At 36.9% G+C, this 23,451-nt stretch overlaps 1 long non-coding RNA gene across 1 annotated transcript in view; it reads left to right on the top strand.

Annotated features, from left to right (window-relative positions):
- Positions 1 to 23,451, top strand: part of LOC141411448 (uncharacterized) — a 42,533-nt gene that overhangs the window by 8,041 nt on the left and 11,041 nt on the right. Inside the window, exon 2 of the long non-coding RNA XR_012436196.1 lies at positions 959 to 1,097. This is a non-coding gene — a long non-coding RNA (uncharacterized lncRNA). The remainder of the gene's footprint in view (positions 1 to 958; positions 1,098 to 23,451) is intronic.

Consider the following 23,451-nt stretch of genomic DNA (forward strand, 5'->3'; position numbering starts at 1 on the left):
TTTGATAGATAAGGCCAAATTGCCTTCTTAAAGGCTTCCATCAATCCATGCTTTTTACCAGTTAAGTGTCAGAATGCCCATGTTTTCATTCTGTCTCTAAGACTGTATATATTTTCTCATTTTAGTCTTTGCCTATCTGATACATAGCAGAGTGTGTCTTAGCTTGCATTCTGTTGATTATCAGTGCAGCAGTATTTCTCCTTGCTTTACTTCTAGTTACCACGCACAGATACTTTCCTCCCTTTTCTGATAAATGGTTGAGGAATGACTTGCTGAGCCTTAAAGTTTTCAACAAGTCCAGAAGCATGTTCATTAAAAGGCAGTTGTCCCTGATAGCATGACTGTCCTGGCTAGCTTATTTATCTTTCCCATCTCCTGGTTCTGTCACTTTCTGTAGCACCATACAAATATGCCAGGTCAGGGCTCAAAGACTCTCTCCAGGTATCTCTTTTCACAGGGCTCTTTGAGAAGGATTTCATTTGAGAGTAGTAATTGTTTGTAACTATAGGGAGAATAATCTCTTCAGCTGCCTTTCTTGGGGCATTTGTCCAATCTTTGGTAGCCTGTGTGTATGTGTTCCTTATAGTAGTCCCTAAAGATATAAATTAGGTAAAGTTATCTGTTGCTTTAGATTAGAGTGGGGAAATGAGTTAAGCAGCTATTATGAATTTCTTCAAATTCTCTGGGCTTTGTCTCTTATTCCAGTCATTACTACAGCAACCATGCAGGAAGCAACAAATTTTGGGAGAAAAAAATTGATTGCACCTTAGCTTGAACTGTTTGCTTCTTGAGTCATCTCTGGAACTATGGCATGGGATGTGTTAGAACCAACATGACCAACATGGAATCATTATTGCACAGGATTCCTGAACTTATGGAGGAGTTAACCCATTGGGGATAACTTTGACCCATAAAGGATGCTACTGCCAAATAACTTTGTCTTCCTCCCTTCCTTTAGGTGGATAGTTCTGAGATGGATTTATAAGATAATTTCTCAGGTTCTGAAGGAATGAATTTCCCATAGCAGTAGCCAATGCATCTGTGATGGGCTGAATAATGACATTACAAGGATGGCCATGTCCTAATTCCTGGAATCTGTAAGTATGTTATCCTATGTGACAAAAATGACTTTTCAATTGTCATTAAACTTTCTGTGATTGGTAGATTATTGTGGGTTAGCCCTGTGGTGTCAATACTTACAAGAGTCCTCATATGAAGAAGGAAGTAGAATGAAAGTGAAAATGTGAAAGTAAAAGATGGAATATTGGCTTCCTGAATCTGGAAAATGCAAGGGGAAGGATTCTACTTTTAGAGATTCTTGAAGAAACCTGGCCTGCTAACATCTATTTTAGCCTATAAGACCTGTTTTGGACTTCTGATCTTCATACAGATAATAAATCTGCACTGTTTAAGTTTGCCAGCATTTGTGGTAATAAGGTAAAGCAGTCACAGGAAACTAGCAAGGCATTCACATTTTGTTCCCTCGTCCCTCACTCCCAAATTCCTTGGAATTACATCCCCAAATTAAGTGCTCATGCAGAAGCCTTTGTCTCAGAGTCTGCTTTTGGGGATCCTCAGGATAAGACAGGAAGTAATTGGGCTTTTACTAACAGTTTCTAAGTTACATTTGTCCAGTGGACCAGATCTAAGTCATGTGACATTGGTTCATTTTAGATTCCATCCAATATGGCTGTCCAAAGGGAAAGGAAATCTCAAGCCAAAGACACTTAAGTGCTCCCAGTGACCAGGGATGTAGGGCAAAGCTGGCAGTGGAAAGCCAAAGTACTTTTCCATGTTAGAGAATTGAAGGGAAGGTCCCTACCAGTGATGAGGGAGACACCAAGTATATTAGTGTTATATCAGTAATGCCTCATGAGAGAAAAAACAACTTCAAGTATTTACAATGGAAGAAGTTTGGTGCAGGGAATTGTTTACACAATGACAGAGAGATGACAGGTAAATCAGAGATGGGCAAGAACTACATCCTTAAATTTGGTGTTACTGAAGCTTGTGGGCTGGGGCCACTGGAAAGATGCTGGGGCTTTTCCATAGGAACTGAGTTTCTGAAGGAACGCACCTGCTCCTGGAGAGGGCAACAGAGCCAAAGAGAGCTGGAGTAAAGTGCTTGGCTTTTCTCTTCCCTCTCACCTTCCATTTCACCCAGGACCACCAATTGGCCAAACCCAGAAGAACCCTGCTGTGTTGAAATACAGGGTGGCAAGGAGACAGTGATGCATCTGGGAGCAAACAGAAGTACACACATGGAGAGCATGCTGTCATGGAACTTATGAAGGGACACCCATAAGAGAAAGACTCATGGGTAGTCACCTGCCAATCTGTAGAAACAATTTCCAGGTTAGCAGCAAATGAGCAAAGTATTTTTCTGCCTGTAAGTCCTCTGCCTTTCCATTTTCCAAAGTCAGAGTGGTTAGAAGCTATAGCTAGTGAGTGGGGTGTTTTCTTGGAGACACTGACAGAATAAAGGAATAACCCACATTTTTCCTCCTTTTCTACCACTGATCGCCCACCCACTGTGGTTTGAGCTAGGCCAGGTAGAAACTTTGACTCTGACTGAAATGAGCATTTTTGGTTATTACATTGAAGTACATGTGAATCTCCAAAACAAGCCTGTCTTAGGCTCTAACAGAACTGGAGGATGTTACCTGAGAAAAGTAAGATAAACAGTGGGGCTTAAAGTAGCAAGAACAGACAAACCTTTTCTCCTCAGTCTGAACCAAGAAATTTGTGGGAGAAAAACAAAGTAGCCAAATCCTCTTAAATCCCATCTGTGTATGGATGCTTTGTAACTGGTCTTATTGAAGTTCTCAACTGACTGGAGATGAAAAGAGATTCCACACCCTATCTTTTATATCCAACAGGGAGTTAGGGACCAATGGTCATGTGAATTTTTAGAAAATACTTCCAGTGTAGGAACTGAAATGTGGGAATGGTTGGCGTTTGCATTTATTATTTTGAGATTTCAGTCACAATTCAGATAGAAACATTCTATTTAAACAGTCTTTGAACTCATACTTGGAATGATTATGTTTGCACCATGAATAGTAAAAAGGGGTGTGTGAGATGTGTTGAGTTATGAAGATATAAAGAAAGCCCTACCTATGCACGCCCACCTCTTATGATAATGACATTCATACCTCTTACACATGCACAGTTTTCTGGCATTTTGAAGAGCACTTGTATAAGACACATCTGTACAGATTAGAACTGGAAAAAATCAGCCTGAGATTAGACTTGCAACCTTATGAGAAAAATGGTGTTCAGCAAGAAAGCAGATTCTCAGAGATCCCAGCTGATTTGGTACCAGAGACTATCATAAGACTATGATGAAAGTGTGTTATAGAAAGGGGAGAACATGTAAAACTTCAACCTCAAGAGCATTGAATCTCTTTCTGAAAGGATGCTATACAAGCTTAGAGAAGAAATATGAAGGCCTGGACATAGTAGGACAGTCTTTGCTTTGGAGGCAGGGATTGTACCCCTAACTAGACAAGGAAAAAATTCCAAAGCCAGGATTTGGGGGATGTGTTTTTTTACTATACTCAGGTTCAAATTCTGGGCTTCACACTTGCAAGGCAGGAGGACTTGTATCACTTGAGCCATGTCTCCAGTCTTTTTTTGCTTTGGTTAGTTTTGGAGATAAGGCTTTGTTTTTTTCCTAGGCCAGGCTGGACCATGATCCTCATATTTTAGGCTTTTGGCCATTGTTGGGGTTACAGGTGTGTACCACCATACCTAACTTTTCTTCTGTTGAAATGGGATTTTGCAAACATTTTTTCCCAGGATTGTGTGGAACTGTGATCCTCCAGATCTCAACCTCCAAAGTACCTAGGATTATAGGAATAAGTCACTGGCACCTGGCTGGAATTTGGACTTTTAAAGCAGGCTTGAGAGATCCTTGTGGAGACAGAGAAAGTGGAGCCAAAAAACTACCCCTCAAATTAGGGGACCACTATGCAGAGGCTCAGTGATGCTGGAGAGGAGACAATGGCAGGAAAATGGGTTGGTGCTTCTCTGACTGTGGGCGAAAGTATATGCATACCCTTATTGTGCAGGGATTACCAGAATCTTGTCCAGTGTCAAGAGAAGCCATGCTGTCCTCTGGGGCTGAGCAATCTAGGTTGAGGTGACATCAGTGATGTTGGGAAAAAAGAAAGCATCCTGAAGAAACAAGCAAAGATTCTCTACTGGAAAATATGAGCACTTCACCGTGATGTCAGTCCAACCTAAATACCCATAAGTAGCCTAGAACTCTGAAGAAATAAACACCAGATATTAACTTTGTTCACACCTTCTGGGAAGAGCAGTTTTATGGGGCCCACTAAGATGTCAACAAATGTCATTTATTGGACACTGGAGGAGATGTGAAGCACCTGCCCACCACTTAGTGACAAAGAGCCTTAGCAGACTGGGTTAGGATGCTCAGAGTTGCAGAGTGGTGCTGGAGGAGCATGCATGTGACACGTGAAGAGGTTGGTGGCCATAAGATAAGAGAAACAGGCTTGGAGAACCACATGAAGAAGAGCAGCAGAGCTTTGAGAATTTGCCTGGCTTCTGTCAGGTGAACACTGTTGGGGGCATGGACGCCTAGTCAACGTGTACCCATCCCCACCATGTGACCACAGCCAGCAACTTGTGAGAGGAGCCACAGCAGCTGTACTTTTAGAGGGTTGGAACCATCATCACTAGCTGATGTGTTGGGCAAAGGGGATGGCCTGCTCGGCCCTGCCTGAACTCCCAGCACGGATCACACACTTGTAAGGACCCGGGTACTTACAATACCAATGTCACTCCCAATCCCATCTGTGGAATACAAACAAAAGCAGAAATGTAGACTCTTGTCAGGATGTGGAGCATGGGAGAGCAAATCCTCACATCTCTGCTTGGTGTCAATGAAGAGAAACAACCCGAGCTGGGGATGTGGAAACATGAGTGTGTGGACCATCTCCATTACATAAGCAACAAAGAGACATCTTCTGAAGTCACTGCCGGGTTCCGTAAATCACACTGTCGTTTTAATGAAGCCCAGTTTATACTTTGCTTCACCTTTGATTTCTAAAGAGGCCTTAAAATATGGACACCACCAAGACTTTAGTTCTTTACACTCTTTGATATAACCTCAGCATTAGTAAATGTGACACAGTGGTTTATAGGTGTTGATAGCACTGTTCACAATAGCTAAGAAATGAAAACAACCGAAACAAAATGTGGTACATATATACAATGGAATGCTATTCAGCCATAAAATATGAAACTCTGCCATTTCTCACAGCAAGGATGGAACTGGAGACCATTATGTTAAGTTAAATAAACCAGTCACAGAAAGATGAGTACTGCATGATCTCACTAATCTAAAAAAAATCTTTAAAAATGTTGATCTCATAGAAATTGAGAGTAGAATGGTGGTTATCAGAGACTGGGACAATGGTAGGAGGAAGGTTGAGAACAGGGAAGGTTGACCAATGTGTGCTAAGTTACATTTAGATAGGAGCAAGAAGCTCTGGGGTCCTACTGCAGAGTACGGTGCCTATAGATAACAATTACATATTGTCCATTCCTCAAATCTAGAAAAAGGAATTTTGAAAGTTTTCATCACAAAGAAATGATGTTTGAGGGGGGTGGGGTGGGGAGAAATGGCCCAAACAATGTATGCACATATGAATAAATGAAAAAAAACTCACTTTATAGATTGCAGTAGGCTTTGTGATTCCAGAATCAAGAAGCAGTCATAACCAAAAATAGTTCAGAATGCCAAGACCCACCACATGGGTTGGTGATATTTATAGCCAGAGAAAAGGAGAGGTGCACAGAATACAGAAGTGAGGTCTAAAGAGAGTTTGACTGATTGCAGCCCATGTCAGTGTTGAATGTTGCTTGAACAGTTGGCTATGTCTGGCTGAGACTCAGCGACTTGTTAAAAGAATAGGTGAGTCTGTTTATACATCAAGGTAAGTTGCAGTTTACTATATGCACAGAGAAACCTTCAGGCATCACCATCCAGTTTCACAAGTAGATGGATGAATGATTAGCTAAATGGATGGTTGGACAACTGGATGGTTAAGTGTATTATAAATCAGGAGAGGCCATGAAAGATAGTCCAAAGTGGGTGTTGTTAGTCTGAAGGAAAATGGAAGTCAAAGTGAGTCTTTTTGGTGGTCAGTCAATGCACCTCATTGATAGGTATAAGGCCAAGCCGTTAAAGATGAGCTGGCAGTCCGCCATTAGTTCAAATGTTTATTTTCTTATGATCTTAAGGTCTCAGAAAAATTGTTAGCAGGATGTGCTCTAGACTGATGGTTTCCATGTTAAAATTTCAACTCTTCCATCTACTTGCTTTACCTGTCTGTTTCTTAGTTCCCTCCACTGTAGAATGAGAATGAAGAGCCTACCCTGAATGGTTGTGAGGTTTACACATAGATGCAATCAAAACAGTTGGCCAATAAAATCCAAGTTGGTGTTCTCGATGGATGACTTTGTTGCAATTAAAATTGTTCAGTATAATAAATAAAAAAGATATTTATGTGTTTAAAAAAAAAGAAATGATGTTTGATGAGATGAATCTGTTCAATCTGATTTAAACACTATGCAACATATACATGTAACAAACATTACAAGTACCCCATTATATGTACAACTTTTATGTTTTTGTGTATCAGTTTAAAATAAGAAAAAGATTAAAAATAAATGTACGTATTGCTAAAAGTATACATTTCCCCCTTCCACACCCAGCTTTAAGTATGGTTGCCAAGTCTGAAAGATTAGATCAACTGCTAGGCGGTTTTTTTTTTTTGGTGGATTGAACTGAAGGCCTCATGCTTGGAAGGGCTTTATTACATGAGCTACATGTGGTAAAGTTGATTTTAGTTTTCACATAGTGTCTTGTGTTTTTGCCCAGCCTGGCCTCAGACTGGCATACTCCTTCCTCTACCTCCTAAATGTCTGGGATTACAGGTGTACTCAACTATACCTGGGTTTGATAGATTGCTTCTTGAGTGTTTTCTAATTTGAATGATTCAGAATTATAGATAGAAAAAAAGTCAAACTTCATTGTATAATTATTGGACATAGAATCACTTTTAAAAGTGATTTGATCTGGGCTGATGGAATGTCTGAAGTGGTAGAATGAGTGTCTAGCACATGTGAGGCCCTGAGTTCAAACTCCAGTACCACCAAAAGAAAAGTGCTTTCATCTGGAAATACATTTGGCCCAACTCTAGAGAATTCATACTGAAGACAGAGCAAATAGCTCAGCAGTTGCTGAAATAAGTTCTATCGTGGGCAGGGACGTGAGGAGGTGCAGGCTCTCCAGCCTGATCCAGTACACAAAGGCAATGGGGATGTTTATGGAATGACTCCACAGAGGACACCCTTCCCTGTTCATAGTTGAATGTCCTGTGGTAACCTTCTAGACTGATGGTGAAAACATCAGGGAAATGGTGAGCTTGGAAAAATACCAGAAATTTTCTCTGTTTTCTCGTTTTTGCTGTTTAAGTACATAAAACAGTTTCTGCTATTGGAGGTAACTGGCTTGCCAATTTCAATTTTTCAAAATTAATTTTTTAAATTATAAGAACACAGACAAATAAAAACTGCTAAAATATTTAAACTAATTTAAAAGTTAACGATTTTTAACTAATATTTTTAACTAAAAGTCTCCACAAAGCAAGGTCTTAAGGAAAGAAAGAAAGAGAGGGAGAGAGAGAGACAGAGAGAGAGAGAGAGAGAGAGAGAGAGAGGAGAGAGAGAGAGAGACTTCAGGGAAGTCTCAAACCACAAGAGATTATCTCTTAAGCCATGTGGTCTTATAAACATTTAGAAGAAAAAGAGAATTTCATTTTCATTTTGGGAATTTCCATTTGAAACACCACTACCCTGATATTTCATCTTGTTTGATTTTTAGACTTGATATGGTAGTTTTTAAATTTTGCATGTAAGGTTTTTTTTTTTTTTTTTGAGGGGGAGATATAGGGAAGAGATTTTTATTTTTAAGATTGTGCTCTGAGGTGGGTACTGATGGCTTGCACCTATAATCCTAGAATTTGGGAGGCTGAGATCAGGAGAATCACAGTTTGAGGCCAGCCCAGGCAAAGAGTGTGTAAGACCATCAACTCCAAAATAAACCAGAGCAAAAGGGACTGGAGTTGTGGCCCAAGTCACAGATCATTTACTGTACAAGCGCAAAACCCTGAGTTCAAACCCCAGTCACACCATTAAAAAAAGAAGATTGCATTCTGATTTTCCTTAAATGCAGCTTCATGGTTAGAGATAGAAGTGAATGGAACTGGAAAATTAGAAGTAAGACCCTATCAACTCAGTGATTGAATATTGTCTGTTCCCATGTTGGGCCACATTGCTGTCAATCAAGTCTAGTTCTTTTCTAACTTAAGCATCTGAGGACTTGAATGAAGCATATGAGGACATTGTAGGAGGGGTTCTGGATAGTTAACAGATTCCAAGGAATTGCTGCATTCCCATGCTTCTGGAAGGACAGTGTCTTCTCTTGGCAGTGCCCTTGGAAACAACCAGCGCCAGTGGCTTCCATATGGTTTTCATCCTGGTGGACACAGATGCAGTCTCTCAAGAAAGAAAACCCAATTGGTCTGGTCTGGGTCACTTGCCCTCCTCCGAGCCCTGAGACAGGCTTACATGACAAGAGAAACCAGCAGAGATATGTCTTTCCAAAGGAAGAGCACAGACTCTTATCAGGAAAAGGGGAAGACTGGGTCAGCACCCACTTTTCTGTGGCAAAGCAGAACCATCAAATAAAGTTGTATTTCCTGCTGTTCCTTGAATCTTGTCACCAAACACAAAGTCAAAATGAATGCAGGAGAAAGACAATACTCAGAGTAAGAGTAGGCTTCATTGACATGTTTATTTTTATGTTCTTCTGATGTTGTTGTATATATTCTCAGTGGAAAATTCTGGAAGAAAAGGCATTGAGCTGACAGAAAAGCATGGATTAAGGAAAGTTCCATCATTAGTCAAAGCATAGTCACAACAAAGGTATCTGACTCTTCTTTCTCAGACATGTATCTCTCATTGTCAGAATTAAAAAATTACTTTCCGCATATTTTCTGTAATAATAATATGGTCTATAATTTAGTTTCTTGACAGGTTTTAATAAGAGTAACTGAAAACTAGTGCAATCAACATTCTATATATATTTATCTTGCATTGGATATTATTACATATTTAAATGTAATGGCATAAATTGCTTTTATCCAATTATAGTAACATAATGAGATGATTTCTATATCAGACATGTACTTAATTAAAAGAATTTGCTAATGATAGGCACATAGGAAATGATTTGGATAATTAATGATAAACATTGACTTCATAAACAATTTATTTTTAATATTCTCGTCCACTCCCTACTTGATCCAGAGTTCTGAGATTCTTATGTGATGAATAGTCTTGCACGTAATTATTTGTATATTTTTTAAGAAAGGTTTCCATAATTTGACTGACAGGAAGAAGTGAATTTACATTGAAATGAATGAAGTTTTAATTTCAGTACCCTTTGTGTAGTCTCTTCTTAACTCTTTTATCCAGATTTATATTTTTGTGGAATTTTTTCCTTAAACACAACCTATCAAATTGTACCACTTTTAAGTCCTACAAAACCTGTATTTGCCCTGCTTATTGATTTTTGTATGAATAACTAGCTCAATGTCAGCTGTTCCTCAGCCATACCCTGATTGTTCAGCCTGCGTCAACCCACATTTGGAACACTGTACATTCAATAATTTTGTTAAGGATCCTAATAAACAGCAAGGGTTTGTGTGTGTGTGTGTGTGTGTGTGTGTGTGTGTTGTAGGGTTTCCTGAATATATATGGAAGATCGGATGAAAATTGTGTTGGAGTGGGCGACTTACATTAGGAAATGTAGAACATTAAAGAAATATGGTATATAGTAGTGATTTATAGTAAATTTCTTTTTTAGGCTCATTTCCACAAAAATGACGAACTCTTTCCTCAGCTTCCTTCTTTCTCCAATCTTCCTCCTTTTTTTCTTCCTTGCTCCTCCTTTTTTAGAGCCTCTTTTGCTGAATTTTCCCAGAGTTATATTCTCACTCTTCTGTCACCTGTTATGCAGTGTTGTACAGTTCTGTCATGACTTATACCCCTAGCTTGCTCTTAAGAAAACACTTGTATGAAAATCTTTTTAACTTCAGTTTGTTCTCAAATCCTTGGAGTATTTCATATTCCACTAACACAACTCTTTAAACTATTTTGTCTTCCAAAACTGTGCAATTTTTGCATCAAGAGTAATTTTGGAAATTAAAATATTCTTCACCTCTTCTTGCATGTGCTTTTACACTTGAACTGCACTTTATTACAAACCTGTGGGACTGTATGATTTTCTGTCGTGCTATCGCTGTGTCTCTTCACCTCCTTACTTATAGTAGTAGCAAATAGTAGAGGCTCAATAAATGAATGGTGGATGTTTATGGGATGGAATTACCATTTCTGTAAAAGGGGCACTCTGGTATCCACATTTTAAATATCACTTGATACAAGAAGCTGCAGAATACACACCCACTGACTGGATCTTTTCCCTAGAGAATGTGCATAGATTGGAAGAACAGAGAGAGGAACAAATCAAACCAATGTATCTATTTACAATTAAAGTGGTTTATAATGGAGATATCTTCAACTAATTTGTACTATTGACATATGTGTGTCTTCATAACATTTTATAAGTAATGCTTTACAGGGTTTTACATTTTCACAAAAAGATAGATTCTCCAGAAAAAAATCTAACTTTACAGAGAACTTTAAAAAAAATTCTGCATAGGAAAATATAGAATAGGAATATGTAAAATGGTAAAGATAGATTTTATGATAAAGAAGTGAGCTAACAATTTTTTTTTTTGGTTACAATGGGGTTTGAACTCAGGGCCTCATGCTTGCTAGGCAGGAACTCTACCACTTGATCTAGTCTACCAGCCCAACAAGTTTTGTTTGTTTGTTTCTCTCAAATATTCTGAATCCAACTGAATATTGCCATGCAGGGAATTATAGTTTTCAAAAGAAGAAAAGTATTTGTAGACACTTGAAGTGGCCTCTGTTTTCTTGAACTCTTTGGGTGTACCAAACTGTGACTTATATTTCCTCTTACTACCAATTATTTTCTGAAACAGATTTTAGGATTCTACCAAAGCATTCCTTTGTTATCATTATCACTGTTGTCCCATCCTTATAGTTCACTGGGACCAACTCTTTGGTTTGAGTTCATAAGAATGAGTTAGTCAGGGACACAGCTTCCAGGTGATGTGCTGTGGGAGTGCATTAGGTATTGCTAAGATTAGAATTTGTCATGTAGTCCCTTGATTGGGATTGAAAGAATGAAAGCCACGAAAGTGTCATTATCATGCTTTTGGATGGCAAAAAGTACCTTATTGGGTCTGTGAAGGGCTGTGTAAATCCCATCAGTATTTTTTAATGGTGCTCTTAGTAACAAGAATTCCTTTAAATAAGCTTATGAGATTAAATCTATTCTGAGAGTTCATATCTTTATTTCTAAGAGACAATATTAACACTAAAATTTTCCATACTAAATTGTGACTTGAGATTTTTCTAGGTTCAGCATACTTTAGAAGCCATTGAAATTTAATAGAATAAAACAGAAATTAAAAGGAAAAAAAAAGTTTTTTCTTTTACAGGTTCTTGTGACACTGTTTATTGTAACTTCATCTTTCATTCTGCCTTGAGAAATTTGGTCATTATCCTTCTCAGCACTAGACCAGAGCTGAAAATCTGAATCTAAAATATTCTTAGGGACAGATTAACAGGAACTGGATTTACTATTAGGAGATATTGTGAGTTTGGGACAAGATGTTCTTTTAAAAGTACTCTTGGCCCAGGATTTCTGTCAGGATTCATTTTGTAAATTTGAAAGTAAATAAAGCAAACATAAGAAAATTTCCCTTTAGCTTTTCCCCCTCTTGTTATTACAGTACTTAAAAAAAAAACAAACTATGACAGTAGCTTCTATTTATCGCTTAGCTTATTGATGTACCCACAGTGGTATCATTGATTTCCAATCTTCAGGCAACCTTTTCTTGCTCCTGGAAGACCAAGTGTATTAATTTATTATTGTGTGTTCTCTGGGGAGGGAGATGAGCCCATCGATCCAGTGGTGTACCAGCTGGTAAATATTTAATGTTTATTCCTGTCATTGAAATTAGTTCAGATTTAGATATTGAAAATCATATACACAGATTGGTGTGGGTGGCCTGCAATATATAACACACTCTTCCACAGGCTACAGTTCATCTTTGCAGACTGGCTTATGTGTGTGTAGTAGATTTGTTGTGTTATTTTCCAGATGGCTGTACTATAGTCTAGATTTGAATTTCAGCTGATGTTGAGGTCTTTTGGTGGAAGGATTTAAGGCACTGGAGCCCTACCTTCTCAACAGTTGGACATTATTAGAACTAAAATCCTTGAATACACTTCATACTTGTTGGTTTTATAATTTCCATAACACCTATGCTTTCTCATGATATTTCTTGCTAGAGATCCTTTGCTCCACCTGGAGTAAGACTCTTCTTTCAGATTTTCACCACCACAGTAAATGCTTGACATCATGCAGTTATAGTCATGCACTTTAAGTGTGTAAGTCTTGGCTTTTATTTTGAGATCATTGGTGGTCTGCCTGCTTGTCTTTGTCATCTTCTCAACCATCATTACCAGTTGGGTTCTACAGGGCATCAAGAATAATCAGAAGTATTTGAGACAGTTATGTCTGGAAACCCATATCCTGCTGGACTGGTTCTAACCAGCTAGGATTTTGACTTCAAGATCACTTGACTTTTTGGTCTTTGTGTTGATTTCTGCCTTGCATCCTTGATTTGACTCATAACTTCTGTCTCTGGGACTTCTGAACTTCATTTTTTCCCAGTGAATTTTGGTCTGGCTGTGAATTCTGGCTTGGGGTGTTTACAGCCACTACTGTGGTTCCAAACCTGAGCCAAGTCAAGTAATTGATTCGTAACCCCGTTGAGTAAGAATAGCAAACTCTGCAGGGAAAATCTCATACATTGCTTGATTTTCTTTTTTCTATGTGCTTTACAACAATGTAGGTACTCCTGCTTTTCTGGTTGGTGGCTCCAGATGTTCAGTGCTATTATAGCGGTGTTTATGCTTCTATTTAAAAATTGTGCACTAATTTTAATTACAGCTTATTCATTAATAAGTTCACTGACTTCTCTGCAAAATTAGTTCTCTCATTTTATCTTTTGGGGATGCTCAAGAGAGCGTGAGAGAAGTAGGCTTTCTAAACAAATTTTAGGATAGTCATCCTCATGAAATGCATGGAAAATTAGAAAACAGTATAATATCTATTTTATGTTTAAGTCATAAGTGCATTTTTAAAAATATTCTTTTGTATGCTTTTAGTAGTATATTTACATATACTAGAAGGAAATGTTTTGTTTTAAAAACTATAGACACTGGAGGAACAGAAGAGGCCCACATCAGAATATATTCATATTGGCTCTGTCATCTTGGGCTTCCAGTTTGCAGAACTGTGAGAAAAAAATTTTTAGAGCTCATAAGCCATCCTAGTTCATGGCATTTTTATTATGGCAGCCCCAACTGACTAAGACACTATTTCATCTTTCCATCTTACGCTTTCTCTTAGTAGGGATCCTTTCCACAGAAACACCCAATAAGTCATCTTCATACTTTTCTTTGGTCTGAGTTGAGTTGATTGGCCCATTACTGAACCAATCACTGACAAGGAAAATGATATTCCTCCCAGACTTACCAGGTATAGCTCTGGATCTAAAAATGGGGGTTACCTTTTTCTGAGAGGATGAGAGGATGTTCTAAGATCATATAAACAACTTCAAAGGCATATGAACTTCTTCAGGGTGTGATGTTAAGAATAATTAAGAGTAGTCTTGACCTTTGAGAGATGTGACATATAGACATCACTGAGGAAAAAGCACCAAAAAGAGGATCTTCCTTGCTAACTTGTTGGAATGATTTTTTAAATCCTAGTTTTTATAGAATAAAGTTCTATAAATAAAGTTCTAGAAATGGAATTTTTGGAAATTTGCCACATTTGTTATTTTATTATTTCATTTAATTTAGTTGTGGTGCTGGGGATGGAACCCATGACCTTGGACATGGTAAGCAAGCAGTCTACCACTAAGTTACATCCTAGTTTATTTTTTTTAACTCATACATAAAAATATTTTTCACATTTAAAATAGTATAGCTAATAAAAACATTGATTCATAATAATTACTATCCATTATTATCAATCATTAAACTAAATAGATGATTAAGTTGCCTGTGAATTTGATATTCTTTTAATTTGAGTCAATATAGTCATGTGGGAAGGAAGGTAAAATATAAATGCTTTACTTCACAGATATAATCAAGGATAGAAAGACAAAGTGATTATATTTGTGTTATTCTTCTGACAGTAATTCCAGGCCTTTTCATGATAGCATGAGTGTATACCTGTTGTTTTCCTTGATGTTCTGTCTCTTCAACTAGTGCATATGCTCTGTAAGATAAGGGATGAATCTTCTGTATAGTTCACTGTCTAGGATTTGGGGATTCAGGAATGTTTGTTGGTTATAAATTATCTGCCAAACTAAATCAAGACAAAAAATCTTGAGTTTGAATCTTTCCTAACAGTGATAGAGTTATGGATGAAGCAATTAATCTGACTGGATTGGTCTAAGAAGGCATTTTTTTACATGCAAGTAAACCTTCTCTATCCAATAAATAAATAAGTAAAAAGGCAGTGTGGTTCCTGATTTCCCTTTTCTGGATATTTCACAGAATTTCTCACAAGTTAAACTGTCTTTTAAATATAGTTAAAAAGCTCCTAACAAACCAGAAAAATCTGAGGATTTAAAAGTAAGTTCAAGGTAGATACATACAAAGCCAAAATCAAACCCAACAAAAACAAGCTAAAAAGAAGAACAGAAACCACACCACAGAAGGAAACAATTACATATCAGCTTCCAAATAAGATTTTTCTAGAATATAAGAGCAAAGTTAATTAGAAATGGATCAAATTAATGTATGCAGTTTGGGATAAGGTAACACCACCATAATGAGATAGTTTAGGATGTGATAAAAATCAAATGCTTTCTGACAATTTACTTATATTAAATTATGCTATTTTAACCTAAGAATATCTTTCTTAATAAATTAAAATTGAACAGTGTTAAATTTTCTTATGGCTTCTGCTATAAGATGAGTGTTCCCAAAGGGTCCATCTGTAAAGACATGATCCCTAGTACAATGGTACTGGTAGATTTTGTGGACCTGTAAGACCTGAGACCTTGTCGGGGAGTCCTTCAGTCATTGAGGGTGAGTCCTCTAAAGGAATTGTGAGACTGCAGTCTCATCCTCTATCTCTGTTTACTAGCTCACAATGTGACCTCTCCATCATTGCCAGCCATTCACCATCCTTATCAGAGGCCCACAGCCATGAGGCTGCCTGATCATAAATATAAGCCACCAAAACTTTGAGCTAAATAAATCTTCTTTTCTTCATAGGTAGCCTGTCTCAGGTATTTCACTGTAGTAATGTGAAGCTATAGGCTCCAGTTTTGACTGGAAACTCCATTGGTTCTAGAGGAAATACCTGTATGAGCTATTTTTCCATCCTTGAGTTTAGCTGTAAGAATTCCTCCTTGAATGGCCCAGGATGATGTGCCAAGGCTGGAATCTAAACCTAGACAGATAAAGAGGTGGCATTGTACCAACACAAGTTATTTGTAAACGAGGACAATTATTTTTTTCTATTTTTGCCTCTATGAACTCTCTTCCATTCCAAAATTGCTTTGATATTTTATCAGTGCTTTGGTGCCAATCAAAGCTAAGAGGGTCATGTGAACAGGCAGTTGTTGCAGGTGCTTTTATGGACATTAAGAGTTTTACTTTGTGGTGTATAGTCTACACACATCCATAGGAGGAAAACCATTAACATAAAATGCATATTAGTGTTCAGTCAGAATATACTGTGTGAAAAAATAAAAATAATAAGACTTTATAATTCAAATAAGTCATCATTTACACTTGGTAAAATGCATGTTTTATGAATGCTATTTGTAGTTAAAGACTAATTTTTGGAAATGAAAAAGAAAGTTTGGGAGCTAAGAAGAGTATACTGTGTCTGAAGTGGAACTTCTGTCTCTGATTGTGATTTAGAAAGTAAACCAAGAGGGAGGGGGTGGGAGTAAAGAGAGGGGGCCGGGGGGAAGGGGGGAGTAATGACCCAATCATTGTATGCACATATGGATAAAGGAAATAAAAAAAAGAAAATACAAAGCACAAGAAAAAAAAAGAAGTAAACCAAATTAGCTATTTCTATTATTGCAAATGTTGCATTATTCAACAAATATGCATTCAGTTCATGAATTATCTAGTTCCTTTATTTTCTGTCCTTTTAAAAACCTGCCTTCATTTCAGTCACTTCACCAGAGAAAATATAAAGATGAAAAAAGAATGAACTAAATGTGATTGCTAACTACAATTGTATCATTTGAAGTACATTTTAGGCACTCACCTTGGCCTTGTCTCCTCATTTTTAAAGGCCACTTCTAATCCTAAGAGTCACTAATTTTTAATGATGCATTGAATTGCTTGTTAGCCTTGTAGCTGTTTGGGTTTAGTAAGGCATAGAATAGCTATTTTAATTGGCAGGGACTCTGTCCCAATTAACTGCAAATGACTCTGACAAGTTACTTTTTGGCCAGCATATTTCCACATAATAGATTTCACTCTATTAGGAATTAAATTTGAATTCATAAGTTAGGCAAAGAGAATAGATATTTGAAAGTCCAGGTAGAACAGCTATTTCTGTATTGGAAACATATTAGCTACAGTTTCATCAATACTATTAACACTATTAATTATTTATTAATTTTATAGTTAAATTATTAAAACATTTCTTAGGAAAATGGATTAATTCATTAAGTATAACAAGTATTACTGACCTTAGATAGTAGTCCTAGCTTAGGCACTAGGTGAATCCACAAGGATATAGATCCTCAGTAAATAGTGTCCAAAACTGACAGCTAAGGGACATTGCTGGAGGAGGCATGGGGTCTTCTTGTAAGAGGCAGTGTATGAAAGAATGTCACCTGCTTGTGATAGTTTGAAGATGTCCAGACTGCCTTCTGGAGAATTGGCTGAATGGCTTCCCTAATTTCTTTAAAACCAGAGACTCAATGACCTTTCTTAGTAATTAACTCCAACTTACCTTATTCAAGATAAGCACTTTCTACCTCTATATTCAGACTCCCATATACTCTACAGCTTATTTGTATATGCAATGTAGATATATAATAAAGACTCTCATGCTCATAATATCTAAATATTATTTTGTAAGATCTTTACCAAATTCATGGTTTTCAGGATCCAAGGCTGGACCCATGATTTCTATTAATTTTAAAGTCAGAGTTCTTGATTTTTTTTATTTCTTTATACACTACCATTATCAACCACAGAATTAAAAGTTATTTTCAAAGCAGGTCTCAAATGTTTCTCCTCCTCTATATTTGCATACCTAAAATTGTAGAAGTTCTTGAAAAAAAAAAGAATATTTCCTTTGATAGAAGTTGGGGGCCTTATCTGGCAGGAGAGAGAATATACACAGGAATTGAGAACATAGAGGAGAATGGAAGGTCATTGAGCTACCAACATTTCTCTCTGTTTATTTTCAAATAAAAATTTAGCTAGGTGACAACTGCTAGTCAAATGTTTTTCTAGTCTAATTCAGGAAGGATTACTTCCTAGGGTGACCAATCAATTTGGCAAGACAGCAATTTATTAAACATGTCATATTTAATGGTATTATCTCTTTTATCCCAAACATCAGCTTCAAAAGAATTCCTTTCTCTTTCTTCCTGTATCTGTTCGCCTTTGTAAATTATCTTAAAAACGTTACTTGAGAATATAACAGCCCACCTGGAAACATCTGAGTAGAGTCTTTCTATTTATAAGCAGTCATCTCTGGGAAAAAATTAGAAAGATAGGTATCTACAATAAAGATATTTCCAATGCATTTCCCCCTGTACTTAGAATCCCTCCTGTTCATTAAGCCTATGGGACTACCTGGAACTGTTCCATTGAGTGATAAATTCAGTACAGATAGTGTATCCAGCTGGGAATACCTAAGAAGACTCAACTGAATGCCTTTGTGGAGTTTTTAATAAAATAGGTTTTAATACTCAAATGAAGAACTGCACAAGATTTCAATTTAATTGGACACTGGTCTAAATTAGTGAATATTTTCTTATCACTTAAGAAATTCTATTGTATATCTTTTGATTGTTTTCCTAGCCACAGCTGAGTGTAATAATTTTTGAACATATTTGAGAGTTTGCAAAACTTTGCTTACAATAGAGAGTTAGGCAATTATATATTTGAGTTTATTTAGTAAGACTCATAAGTAATTATATACTAAATGTGCAGAATGTGGCTCTGGTATTTGTTTAGCTGGATGTTCCATCAATGTGACAACTCTATAAATTTATCTCCTTTCCTATTAAGCTTTTCTTTGCTTGCATAATACATTCCTTTTCCTTGGAAGCTGTATGTTTTCATTGCATTCTGAGATGTCTTTCATCTTCCTTTATTTTTTTTTCATTGAATCCAATGATTTACTTCATTATCTCTTTTCTCCTTTTTCTTCTCTTTCATGGTGTCCTAAATCTTAAGGACTGACTGGAATAAAAATGGAATTCCAAACATGTGAATGAATAATCTACCACCTCTTTCTAGGGCAGCCAGTTATCAAAGGAATTTTATTCTTTGCTTTTAGAGTTTTTACATACTCCTATTGTTTTTCACTGGAACATTTAAAATACTTTATCAGGTTTTAGTGTTCTCTGAGCATCTTCTATTTTTATATAAACTGGTATGTTGAGTAAGCAGAATATTCCTCTGTTCTTATAGATCTGCTATTGGGCTGTTCCAAAGCAATATGTTTCTTTCTCAGGAAAAATTATGCAAGTGCAGGGCCAGCAGTGAATAATTCTACACTAGTTTCAAATAATAGGATCAGTACCCTCATGTTATAGTGGAGGAGTGACATTCATATAAGAAAAGCAGCAGATCTAAGTTAACAGCAGAGTCTAGAGCTCTTTTGGTACAAGCTCCTGTCTCTGATCTAGGAACCTTTCCCTATTCACGGAGCACCTATTGCATGCCAAGGCTGTGTATGACATGGAGTTGTTTTTAATATAGAATGTGTTTCTTGTTAATCTTTATGACTTTGCACACCTTAGCAAACATACACTGTGAAAAGTACATTGATAGTTATTGATTAAACACATTTTATTTAAGGAATTTTGAACCTAAGTAAATCAAACAAATGACAATACTAATTCACCTAAAAGAAGGACAGTAACATAAAAAGTAATAGGATTTGTTATTCCAGTAGTAATGATTAGATAGTTAGTTTGACATACTTTTTAATACATATCTTCAGCTTAAAAAGTCACAACATAAAAATAAAAAAATGTAGACTCTGATTTCAGAAAGGTCAAGGTTCAAATATCATCTTTATCATCTACTGGTTGCTACTCTCGGCCAAGTTACTTGAACCTGGGGAAAACCAACATAGATACAGAAATATGCAATGTTTAGCCTTGGGACAAATATAGGCTGCTAAAAGAGCATAGGAAAGACTGGGAAATGTTGAAGAAATCATATCTACCCTCTACATTTGAGAAGTTAACCTTCAGACCTCTGATATAACATGAGGTACAGAGTCTTTTGTTAAAAAAATATGTCCCACTATCATCAACCCTTCCTTTCAGTAATGTGCCCTGAAGATACTCAAATTTGCTATTGTGATTACATCTTCTTTGGGTAAGGCTTTATATAGAAGGACTCAACAAAATACAGATAGTTCATGAGAGAAGTCTAAGCATATTCAGAAAATGTATTCTCTTTCTCCTCTTCCCCTTGTTACCTGATTGGCAGGATGGCAATTTGGGCAAAGGAACAAGGAGACAAGAGTTATGCATGCAGTGGAATATTATCCAGCCTTAAAACATAAGGAAAGCCTTCCATATTTGACAACATAGACAAGCTGTGAAGACATTTGCTTAAGTGAAATAAGCCAGCTACCGAAGGACAAATACTATATAACTCTGAAGTCATGAGGTATCTAATATAGCCAAACACATAGAAATAGAGAGGTTAAAGTTGTTGCCAAAGGTTGGGGCTGAGGGAAGTGCAAAGTTGCAGTTCACTAGGTATAAAGTGTCAGTTATATACGATGACGAAGTTATAGAGATTTGCTAGACAGCATTGTGCTTATAGTAAGAAATATTGCATTAAGCACTGAAGTTTGTGTGAAGAGGGGAGACGTTAAAGGTTCCTATCACAAGGAAAAAGAAGAGGTTTCTGATAAGAGTTTGGAAGAGGTTTGGCAAAAGGGCTGAGCCTAGGTGTTCGGAAGGTCCTTCCTCTGGAGTAGGGAAGAAGTGGATAGTGGGTGTGGCTGGATGTTAACAAAAGACTTCTCTGAGCTGATTTTTTTTCTGTGACCCAGTTGAGGCCCTAAATTTTGTAAACAATGGTGAAGGCAAATTTTGGGACTGTGTACATACAAGACACTTACAGTTAGAAACCTGAGAGTATTGACAAAGGATTTTCCTGTATCTACAGCTTCAGCATAAACATTTTATGGAAAAAAACCATGAAAGGAGAATCAGCATGTCAACAAGTGGGGAGGATGCAACTCCTTGGGAAGCTGTACATTTACACATAGGTGTTGTTTCACTCAGCTGTGAACTGGGTGATAAGAAATTGAAGGATTTCCTTCAGAATGCCTGAATGCACCAAAGGGTATGTTGGGCCACTGTGTTTGGCTCAAATACACTCTTGGCCTAAATTTTTTATCAGGAAGACCAAATAGCTGAAGGTTTACTCTACTTTTGGCATGCCAGGAGGCACTCATGCTTTTAATAATTAGGTAGGTTTCTACCATAGTCTATCAAAATAACAAGTAATTGATATGAGCAAGGCATGTTTTAGAAGTCATTTTTGAAATATGACTTTATTTTAAAATATAATTATACATAATTGATACAACCTGGAGCAAAAGAATATCTTTATATGCTTAATAATGATGAAATTCTATCAGATGCTTCCAGTCAAATATACCATAATTAAAGATGATTAGGAAACTTCTTAGTGTTATGTAAAAACACTGAGAAGAACTTTTGAATAGCTAAATAGGGAAATGGAATGACAGGTATTAAAATTTTAATTGTTTCAAATTGATATCTTTAGAAAGGATAGTATATACATTTAGGCATAGGTGTATAGATACTTAAATATTGCATGACAACAATAGAGAGTAGAGGATACAATTCTAAATTTTGTGGAATTGATTAGGCTATTGACATTCATAAATGTAAACAAAAATCTTTTCAATAATTTAATTGAACTTTTATGTATTTTCATTTAGGGCTTAAGTCTTTCAAGAAAAAAATCCTGTTGAGAAATTCTTCATATTTATGAAGAATTTTAATTAAGCAGAGCATCAACTCTGCTACCTCAAAATTGCAAATAGTGAAAATCTTCAAAATTGTATATAACATCTATGAAAATCATCTCTGATGTAGATATAATGAAGACTATAATGGATGTAAGTAAGGAGTTTTAGATGTTATTGTCATACAGTTGTGATAATGACCAAGCATTCCTATGAAAGTTGATATGCTGCAAGTTTATGGATTTCAGAAGGAATGCATTCACCATTTGTCCTTCAAAAGGCCAAGGTTAAGGCTGAAGCTGATGAGCAGATTTAGGAAAATTCTGTGGCTGAAGTTGAACTTCTGTGCATCTCTAAATAAGGCAAAAATAAAGTCTGCCTCAGAGAGCATCACACCCCAGAATTAATGAGGGTAAGTCATGTGAAGAATAACTACATGCCTGTCACTCAGAATTACCTTAAGCAATTCTGAAGACAGGGAATGCTCAGTATATGCTCTCTCCAGCTTAAGTATATCCGTTAAAGCCACGGATACACTGATGAGAACCAGGTGTACAGGGACAAAGACTATACTTTGGGGCAGTATATTGCTGCCAAAAGGAATTTATTCAGATAAGCATGATCGTAGCTTCCATGGAGTGATTTGACTTATTCCTCACATAAATAAGTACACAAGGTAGGGGTGAGGATAGGTAAGACACCTAAAAAATTAGCTAGCATTTGTTGCCCTCAATGCAGAGAAACTAAAGCAGATACCTTAAAAGCAACTGAGGCCAATAGGAGAAGGGGACCAGGAGCTAGAGAAAAGGTTAGATCAAGAAGAATTAACCTAGAAGGTAACACACACGCACAGGAAATCTATGTGAGTCAACTCCCTGTATAGCTATCCTTATCTCAACTAGCAAAAACCCTTGTTCCTTCCTATTATTGCTTATACTCTCTCTTCAACAAAATTAAAAATAAGGGCAAAATAGTTTCTGCTGGGTTTTGAGGGGTGGGGGGGAGAGGGAGGGGGCGGAGTGGGTGGCAAGGGAGGGGGTGCTGGCAGGGGGGAGAAATGACCCAAGCCTTGTATGCACATATGAATAATAAAACAATAAAAATTTTTAAAAAGTATTCTTTGCTTTGGTTGATAGCTAGACTCAGTTCATCAAAATCTAGCCAGATACTTTTGGCAGGAAGAATGGAAGGGTTGAGAGAAAGTCCTTCCTTAAGTGGATGGATGATACACAACAACCCTTTTGAGGTTGAAAGAGATAGGGATCCCAACCCAATTTACCTTCTTCCATTTATTTTTCCCATTTGGCTAAGGAGAAAATGATCTAAATCCTCAATTTCTTAGAAGTCAGATGTTCCAAAATCTAAGTTTGATATTAAGTACCACCAGTATAGCAATTATATCAGAGAGCCTTGTTTCTATGACCTCATTGAATCACTAGCATAAATGACCATGCAAAACTTAAATTTGAGATTCCCTTGCATCATGGAAAGCTCTAATTCCACCCAGGCTGATGAGTGACCCAGGAAAAGATAGTAGTGATTGGTGATTGGTGTATCTAGCCCATCTTCTATAATACTATTGAGAAGACAGCTGAATAGATGAACCAAACCATTGATTGATATTTTAGGTTGAGGATGATGCAATAAGCCTAGCTTCATGTCTATAGCCTCCCATCATGACGTCTTATATGCATATATATTAAGAAGTCCAGCCTCATTTGGTTCCATATCAAGGTAAGTCAACAATATTTATGTGAGTTATATCATCACTTGGGTATAACTAACACAAGGGTCTGCTGCCATGACTTCTGTCAAATCTTGATTGAAAATGTTGGAGACCATGAATTTTCAAATGCACTCTTCTAAATGTGTGATAGAATTTTCAGAGGAGCAGTACCTCTGGTTGCTTGTCTGAGTTGGAGTATTGCTTTGAAAGGCTA

Source organism: Castor canadensis, chromosome 10 (genome assembly GCF_047511655.1).
Source record: "Castor canadensis chromosome 10, mCasCan1.hap1v2, whole genome shotgun sequence".
NCBI classification, from domain to species: Eukaryota; Metazoa; Chordata; class Mammalia; order Rodentia; family Castoridae; genus Castor; species Castor canadensis.